The following is a 10,033-nucleotide window of genomic DNA, read 5'->3' on the forward strand; positions in this document are numbered from 1 at the left end:
GAACATCAAATATTTTTGTCAGTCATAGGGCACAATAGAAATACTATATATCTTATTTCAGCTCTTTTAACTGTGTCACCCTGGTTGAGAACTAATTTAAAATGATTAAATTGCATTAGAAAATCCCCCATCAAGATGTAATATGAGCCACCAAAATTTATATAAAAAATTTACCTAGTTTATTTATGGTGTTATTTTTCCTTTTTCCCCCAAGTTTCAGATATTTATTGATCAGTGTAAACCCCAACACAATACACCAACATGATTTTGTGCATTTGGAGGGAAAATATTTCCTAAGTAAGTGAGAAATTGTGCAGATGGCTTCTGGAAGTCCTTCATCTACTAAGCAGCTTTATAGTGAAACATTTCACTTAGAAGTCTGGAACTTCTTTCTTCAGTTTACTGTAATCTACATTCACTTGTATTAAACTCGTATTGATCACTGGGACCCAGTTTGTTCCAGGGTTCTGGGTTATTCTTTCTGTTCCAACGGACACCTGGATTGAAAAGTGTCAGGTCCAAGATATACAGTGCTGCTCCAGTGCCTCCCGCTCCAATAAATACAAAGAGGGGGATCAAGCTTAGATGCTTCTTAGCCTGACCGAGTAACTGGCGGAGGATGGTTTTGGTAGAGGGCATGAGTATCTAGTATTATTTTTCTTGATAAGTTTATTCTTGTTTGTCTGTGCTAAAATGAATTACACAGAAATGTTAAATTTTATTCTTTTCCCTTAATATATATTATTAAGATACATTAATGTAATTTTAAAATCAAACATTAATCACTGCTGAACATGAGAAATAACTTTTTCTCTCCCCTACAACCTCCTTCTGTCGATTCTATCTCCACACTTTAGAAGCTCTAGAATTCATCTACTCAGAACACTCCACCACTTCCTGCATCCCTGATTTTTAAACACCCAGGAAAAATGAATAAAGACCCAGGGAAAACTTAAGTCAGTGACTAATACAAATTCCTCTTTTTATGTACTCTTCACCTCCAAAATGCTGTCACTATAATCTAAGAAGTTAAAATAATATGACATTTTAACCTTTAAGTTAGTCAATTTAAGAGAATACTGGGAGTACTGTTTTCAAGAGATTGATTGAAGTCAACCCATTGGGCTGGTATAAGAATAATTATTAAATGGTTTTGGGTTCCAGAGCAATAGTTATCTATATACAAGTTATCAGTAGCTGATTGGCTCCAATTATTCCTTCAGACATCTAAGAAAGACAAACCATCGACATAAAAAGCTCTTGCTCATTTGCATATTCATAATACCTCAGTGAATCACCAGGACTGGCACTGATGCTGCTTGAATATTAATGCAGAGCCAACAGCTGAGTTGAAGGGCAAAGCAATATATAGAAACAAACTGCAATTTCCCTTCAGAATTCACAATTTACTTTAATGGTAGACAGCTTTTTAAACCATTATTATTATTAATTATTATTATTATTTTCATCCCTTTACAAGATTGTTCCCCATTTCTTAGAGTATCTAGTTAGATCAGTGTAGGATTATAGTACATCTTTTATTTGTGTTTTAAACCATATTTTATCATACAGTCTTTTTTTACATCAAAACCCACAAACTATTCTCGTTTACATGCTCAATACCTATACAGTATGCACCCCAAAATGTGGAGTCCAACTTGCAAACTGCATTCAGCTGAAGGACATTCTATTTTAATATGCTTCCAAAAGCTTCAAATTTGTGAGCAGTTAAAAGTACGGGTAGTCAAGTACCTCTGCCTTCGGTTCTTCTCCCCACTCTGCCCTTTATGTCTCCTGACCTCACCCTCTGTCACAGCTCAAAGGGTTATTTCTGCCTTGGCTTCTGCCGAGAGCCACAGAGTGAGGCTTCCAGAAGAAGTGCTGCAATTCTGTCCATAAGATGCAGCAGAATATTTGTGGAAGAATCTGTAGGAGGGAGATACGTGTTTGGGGTTTGCATGTGTGATGTGTTTGTACCATTGCCATTACATTTATACATCCGTGATCACAAGAGTGTTTATTATAGGATTCTATTTTCCTTGGAGAAGTGGCAGATTACACAAAACTCCCCCTGAGCATTTGCATTTCCTTTTCCTGAAGAAGGTGCAGTCTGCCGACAGGAGTTTCAGAAAACACACAGGAGTAGACAAAACAGTATTTCTTAAAAACAACCTCAGGTTTAGAAAACAGTTTTTGACCTTACTGATTATCGTGCTGCTTTGCTTTATTTATTTTTGGGGGGCTTCTATTTCAAATGATAGTAAATAATCGCAGCTATAGTTAATCTTTATTGACCATATACTGCATCACTCAGTTTTTGCTGAGTAACAAACTACCTCGAAAGTAAGTGGCTTAAAGCACTAAACTATTATTGCTCAGGTGTCTATGGGTTGCCTGGGGTTTGGCTGATGTGGGGATAGGCTCAGGTAGGCATTTCTGTTTTAGGATGTGGCAGCCAGTGTGGCCCTACTTCTCCCTGAGTTAGTTGCAGTGACTGTTCCATTTATCTCAATTCCCCTTAGACCTACGGAGTAACCAGGTACTATCCTACTCATGGTGCTAGCAGAGGCACATGGGTACAAGCAGAACACACGAGGCTTCAAGGCTTATGCTAAGATCCAGAACACTCACTTCCTCTTTATTCCAACACTAGGAAAATATACATTATCTCTTTAGTGGGAGAGACTGAAAAGTCACATGACAAAAGGAGGGGTGAACAATTTAAACCAATAGTGCAACCTACTACCCACACTATGGCCCACACTCCTTTGTTCATATTACATACACCATTTCATTTAGTCTTCAGAGCAGTCCCCTGTATTATTGTCATCATTATTTGACGAATAAGATATTGGGATCCAGAGAGGTTAAGTAACTTGTTTAAGACCACACTGCCAGTAAGTGACAAAGCAACGCATGACACCTCAACAGATCTCAGACACTATGCAATTTTTCTCAAACGTTCCATCCCACCGGGTTTCAAAGGCTATTTCTGTATTTAGTATAGGGACTATAAATATATGGGATATAACGTTCAGTTATCATTATAATGATAATGAATAAGGAAAGAGCATAACAAAAATTCTGCTGGGATAAAACTATTCATTTCTAAGTCATCCCATCCTTAAAATTCACTTGTACGTGAGACAGAATAAGGATAATGTCCTCAGCAGGGAAGAAACACGGGCAAATTAATATATTAAATTTCCATCTATAGTTCTTTTGTGACCAATAATTTATTCCTTGGAACAAGAAAGACACTTTTCTTTAACAACAAACACCACATATGAAAATTATAATTCTATTTTATAAAAAAAATGTCCACCACAGAAATATAGTTTTGTAGCTTCTAATACCATTAATCAAAAGCCACACATGGCTATAATGACAGAGAACTTTAGTGAATGGAAGTTAATTGTTCCAATATCAGTAGAAATATAAATACACTCCTAATTATTTTCTAATTGTCTTCTTGGCAATCAATAGCAATGCAGTCTTAGAATGCTTATATTTGTATTGGCTTCTTGATTTTACATATTTTCATTTTTTGTCTAACAGTTGTTTCCAGAAATCTGAAGAGGTTTAGTTGAATCGAAAAAAGTAAGTCTGTATCACTAAGTCTAGTTAGTGATAATTCTATACTGTTTTCATACTGTTCCTTGTATAAAGTGTGGCTTAGTAAATACCACAATTTGTTAAAAAGAGCATAATATTCTAGAATAAACACAAAAACAACACGGCAAAATTAAATGAGCTCTGACATAAATCAAACCTCCATGTCACAAGATTTCTCTCCAAGGTTAAGCCATACAGAAATGAGACAGATTTTATTTGGGAATAGGATTAACATTTATAGAAATTGGAATACTAAAATATCCAAATGGATGTCTATGTGTAGCTTGTGAAATAACATATAGCATCCTTATCTTAGATCTACACTATTATGTTTTTCAAGATTAATAGTTGTGCTGAATCTCACATTTGGTCCAACTTCCTTTACTTCACACCAAAAACATTTCAGAATCTCATTAAATGCAGACTGGAAACTAGGAAGCTGAGAGCATTTCTGAGTATGTTTGTTCTGCTAAGAAAAGTGCATGGTATATAATAAATATTCGGTAATTACTTCTGAAGAATGCAGTATTATGAGCTTTTACACCACTAGACTCAAACGGAACTGTGTTCTTAATAGTTGAACAACCTCAGTCAAGTTATTTAATACTACAAAGCCACATTTGGTTTTGTTTTTACCCACACAAGTAGAGATAAAATCTACCGATATCACAAAGTTGTTTAGAGGAGGAAATCAAAACATTCATTTATAACCAACTTTTCCTAACCTTCATTGACTCATGAGTTAAAATGGAATCAGATTATTAACTCGAATTTTAATAATTCTAGCCCCCACCTGCTGAGGCAGAACTTTAGTCTCTTCCCCCTAAATCTCTCTCAGTTATGTTTGGATGTCCCCAGGGAAGGTCTTAAATGTGCTCAGGAGATGCCCTCTCCCATTTCTCAACCTCAAACCTGTTCACTGATGCTCATGGCCTAAGACAGCACTTGAGAATCAATTCTTTCCCAGCTGGCTGAAGCTGCCAATCAACCCTCCAGGAAATGCTAACACTATGCCGATGTTGCTATCTCTTCTGCCTGACGTTGCATCCTCTCTGAGTATCCAAAGGACATGAGCTCCCCGGGCTCCTCATTGAGTTCATGCTCCTACATACTGGATGCAAAGTAGGAGGATCATCCTTGCCCTTCGGCCTCTAGACCCTCCCTCTCTAAAGTTCAATTACAAATCAAGTTGCTGAATGAGGGGAGGTCAATATCTGAGACAAAACTCATGCTATTGCATACATCTGGTCAGGTAAACACACACACACAGACTACCTCCTTACTTTCCCATGTCTCCTTCCTCCTGTAGGGTGGATTTTAGCATATATAGGAAGAGGAAACTCACTTGTTTCTTGGTGCCAATCACAATCCTTTGGAGTGGATTACTTGGGGAGACAAGACCCAGTGTTGATAGGGTTTTGTGTACCTGGTGTGTGGTGGCTCACCATTAACGTGGACTTCATCATCTAAAGTGGCTCCTCAAGATTTTTCTGGATCTGGGTCCCTTAGAGCATCCCCACAGAGATCACAGTTTATTTGGTCTGAGATGAGTTGCTGGCATAGATAATTTCTAAAAGTTCCCGAGATACTCCTAATGTGTGGCTCAGCGTTAAGAATCACTATTCAGAGATCCTGATGAAAACTTATTTTATCAGATAAAATGTGCATTTGTTTTTGTTTATAATTTTAGTAAAATGTCAGGGGTCTGTGAACACCCTGAAATCTAGCCTGAGGATAACTGACTTAGAGCCAGTAAGATTGGTTGTTTCACCATATGAGGGAGTAGCCATGGTGGGCAGGCTTCTACAAGAGATATTAATGGGGCCATATTCTAGAATGAAGCAATAATCAACTTAATCTAATAAAGTGTTTTTCCCCCCCTTACTTATCTGTATTCCCAATGTTCCTGGTATTAAGCTATCTTGTAGTAGGTGATTAATAAATGCTTGTTGATTTAATGTTATCAAAATCCCTATTACTACTGAAATTAAGGAGAATATTTAGATATAGTAAATCAGAATGAGAATGTAAAAAGAAAATTATAAGTGCTTCTTTTTTGGGAAAGTAGAATGACCAAGTTTCATTGACCAGCCAATTAACATTGAAAAAAAATCTATGTCCTAGATCTAGAGAAATAGTAATAACAATTTTTGATATGATACAGGAATATATCAGTGAGAAATGTTTCATTGATGGTGTGGCAAGAAGGTCAAAGAAATACTGTGAAGGTTTTGAGTAAATAACCACTCCATAGATGTCTGGAAACTTACATGAAACACAGTTTTTATTAAACTGTAATAAAATCAGCAAAGGTATTTTCTAGCTAAGACAAGGTGAGAAAATAAAATTGCAATTATGATGAGACATGAGAATGTTTTGATTATACCAGAAATAAAATGAATGAATATTTTCAACTTTTGGCAACTCCAAAATAAATTGCAAGAAATAGGGCACTTGGAGCTAGATATTATGACCCGTTCTGGGATTTTGACTATTGTCATAGGCCAAAGAAGGATACTGAAAATGAAGAAAGGAGAGAGGGAGAGTTAGTGTAATGTGTGTGGATATTTGCCTCTGTAAGGAAGCAGATGCATAATAATTATATAAGGAACTCTATGGATGAGTATGAAATAAAAAGGCCTTTCTAAAATATCAAAACAAAAAAAAATTAGTCTATTTATTGTTAGGAAGATTTCATATATATATATATTTCATATATATATATATGTTTCATATATATATATGAAATGAAATATGGATAATTTTAAATTTTTTTCTTAATATTGCCGTCTAGAGGTAACTACTCTGAAGACACATTATAGATTATATCTACCATGTATACATATACACAGAGTTTGACATTTTCTACACACACATACCCATATCTTTTCTTTCAAAAGTGAGATAATATTGTCCATTTTAATTTGTAATTTTTTCATTTTATATTTGTTATACTTTTCCTCGTCATTGAATATGTTCCAGAGCATCATCTTAAAGATGGCATAATATCATGTAGCTGTGGCACGGTTTCATTATCATAAGCAATACCAGACAGAATATTCTTCCAGATAGACCTTTGTGCACACCTTTGCTATCTAAAGAAATTCCTAGATGTGGAAATATTAGTTCAAAATAAATCATTTAAACTGTCCATTCAAAACACTTGTGATGCTGTGGCCAAATACCTCACAAAATGGTTATATGAATTTATAATCTGTCTGAACTGTATACAAGTTTTGAATAGAGATTACTCCTAACACTGTGTTACAGAGAATACGGAAAGAAAACACTGATTTGATGCATAGAAGTTCAGTGTCCCTCTCATGTGCTTTCTGTATTTGCCTAGGCTGATCCAAGGCTTCTATTATAATATCCAATAACAATTGCATTTTTATTTGTCCTTCATCTCCAATTAGAGTATGAGTTGGTGTGAGCCGACACTATGTTTTATTATTGCATTCCCAATATAAAATCTACATTATTCATATAATAGGCATTTAAATATTTGTTGAAGGAATATTAGCAAATGGCATATGAAAATAATTCTGGTCACCCAAAGCTTCAGGGTACAGAATCAGATAAATTATGACCGATAATGGCAATCTACTAACATATCACAGTGGTATTCCACAGGGTGAAAGTAAATGCAAGTAAAGCAACAATAGCAACAAAGACAACAGAAACTCACGAAGTGGAGGGATTCTTTGTAAATATGTACCAATTTGAAAAAAACCTCATGCATAATGTGTGCAAAATAATTTAAAATGGAATAAAAATTAGCAATATCCACTTTCATCTATCATTTTATATTTTATTGTGATTTGACTCTAAATAGTGTCCTTTTAAAAAATATTAAAATTGTGAACATTTACAAAATTAATTATTAAAATCTGCATAAAAATAGGAATTAATCTTCTCTGAAGGTGTATGCAAACTCTGTACAGGCTCTAACATTTTAGACAATAAAAACAAAGTTTCTATTTAATAAGGAGCCTCAGAGAAAATCGGAAGTTTCATCAGATAACTGTTTCTTCTAGAAAGGCCAGCACTGTATTTGAGTACATTTGGTTGTTTTAACAGACACTTATTACTTTATAAAATAGTGTAAGAAGTAGCTACTTAACCTTAAAAGTAAACAGCTTACACAATTTTAGGTCATAGTTATCCAGGTAACAGATATCATATTTTTGCTTGGATAGAAAATATTCTATAGTGTAAAATTGTCAAGATAACCTGAATAATTTAGATCTTTGTAACTCAGACAAACCTTGCTGGTAACACAGCATACTTGTTTTTCAGTATTATTTTGTGGGATATGTTATGTAGGTAATTGAAAGATGCTAATCTTTTTTTTTTGAATTCTGGCTTAAAAGATAGTTTTGCTTTCTATGCTTCAATGATGTTAAGCAAAAATCTTATACAATCTGTAACAGACAGAATTGTTTTTAGCATGTACCATCTTTTATAGCTATAGTATATTTATGCTTTAAACCAGGGGTGTCCAAACTTTTTTCAACGTTTTTTACCAAGGGCCATATACGGTAAAATACATAAACAGCCGGGCCACTCACTCGAGGTGAAGTACGTATTGCCTCACCTGGTTTATTTAAGTAAACTAAATATATGTTTGGAATTTGCTGCGGGCCAATTAAAAATGGATTGCAGGCCACAGTTGGCCCGCGGGCCGCAGTTTGGACACCCCTGCCTTAAACTAATGCCATTTTAAAAAGAACACAATTTCAAATATTAGTTCCTTTAATTGTAACATAGTACCCATACAAGACATGAAAAGGGCCACTCAGTTCAACAATAAACACCATAGCCTGTCCTCTACACCAGTGCTTCTCAAACTTTCATGTACATATGAATCTACCGGAGAATCTTGTTCAAATATAGATCCTAATTCAGTAAGTCTGGGGAGAGGCAAAGATTCTGAATTTCTGACCAGCTTCCTGTTGATACTTCCAGATGCTGCTGGTCCAAACACTACGCATGGAATTGTCAGCATCTATGATGAAAAGGTCCATGATGGGGACAGTGGGGAAAAGAGGAGTGTTAAAGGAAGGACAGAAGGCAACTGATAAGAAAACGTTACAACTTGCCCTTGACAGGTACAGATACTGATCTAGTGATTTCTGTTCTGTAAGTGGTTGCTTGTTTGTTTTGTAATTATTTGATTATTAGGAAACATTAAAATAAATCCTTTCTTGTCTGGTAAGCTACAATTAGGTTAAGTTGTATATGGTCTCAGTGAGTGAATATGTAAACCATCCTTTTCAATAAAATCAAAATAAATAAACAAACAAATGTACTAAGCAAAGAGAAAGGAAACTAAAATTAGCTATAGGAAAAAAATAAGCCCGACAGTAGTTCCAAAGGTCTGTTTTGTAATGTCAAGGAGAGTCAGGCAGAGAAGGACGCAGGACAAGATAGCTTATGTACAGCAGTGAGAGATCAAAGACAAACTGGGAGTCATAGTCTCAGTCAGCTAGAGCAAATCAAATTCTGCCAGATTCAAATATTTTGCTAGTAAGTAATTGTTTGGGGCTATGGTTTTGTTTACAAAATACTGCATAACAATGGAGATTGAAAAGGAGAATATTTGCTTGTCACAATACTTTAAATATCGTTTTTATTCTTCTGTGAGCCTTTTTTGTTATGAAAGAGAATTCCCGGATTTCTTTTCTTGAAGAACCATTACCAAACTTCTTAATTTATCAAGTTTCGCTTCAAATATTCTTATTTGGTTATTTTACATATGAAAGATACAGACTTCTATGGCATGAATTAGAGCTCAAGTTTATAAACTGAATTGATAGAAACCATTATATTTTTTCACTAAAAAAGAATGGATTTCAAGGCATATTTTAGCAGTCTGGTGAGCCCCTTCTTAAGGTGATGGCTGTGGCTCTGGAAGATTTCACGATAAACAAGTGGTTGCAGCGAGTAAGACTCCTTCCCAAGCACAGAAAAAGGACCTCACCCATGTAATCAGTCATTGCATTTTTATCAATATAAAAATCACAACATTACTGGCCATGAGGGGAAAATATCTGTATTAGGGACAAATAGCCTCCAAGAAATACTATCATGAGAAAAAAAAAAAAAGAATGTATAAGACTTCATCCTAGATATGTCCAGCCAGCTAAGAAATTGTTAGCCCATAGGACACATCCAGTTCTCAGTTTGGTTTTCCAAAAGTGGATCCCGAGATGAAGCTTTGCATGAAAGTGTTATATGAGGAAGCCATTCCAGCGGAAAAATTAACAAGCAAACAAAGAAAGAAAAAAAATGGGAGGTAAAATAGAAAGAAGTAAGGCAGGGAAAAACAAAAGCTACCCCCTCCCCTCCACCACCAAAGTGAATATATCAAGCAAAGTTCCACAGAAGGTAACTTTGGATTAGTGTCAAAGTTGCC

The 10,033-nt window shown here is 35.3% G+C and overlaps 1 pseudogene; it reads right to left on the reverse strand.

Annotated features, from left to right (window-relative positions):
• Positions 1-371: 371 nt before the first annotated feature.
• On the reverse strand, positions 372-639 carry LOC109457528 (cytochrome c oxidase subunit NDUFA4; annotated as a pseudogene).
• Positions 640-10,033: the final 9,394 nt, after the last annotated feature.

Source organism: Rhinolophus sinicus, chromosome X (assembly GCF_036562045.2).
Source record: "Rhinolophus sinicus isolate RSC01 chromosome X, ASM3656204v1, whole genome shotgun sequence".
NCBI classification, from domain to species: domain Eukaryota; kingdom Metazoa; phylum Chordata; class Mammalia; order Chiroptera; family Rhinolophidae; genus Rhinolophus; species Rhinolophus sinicus.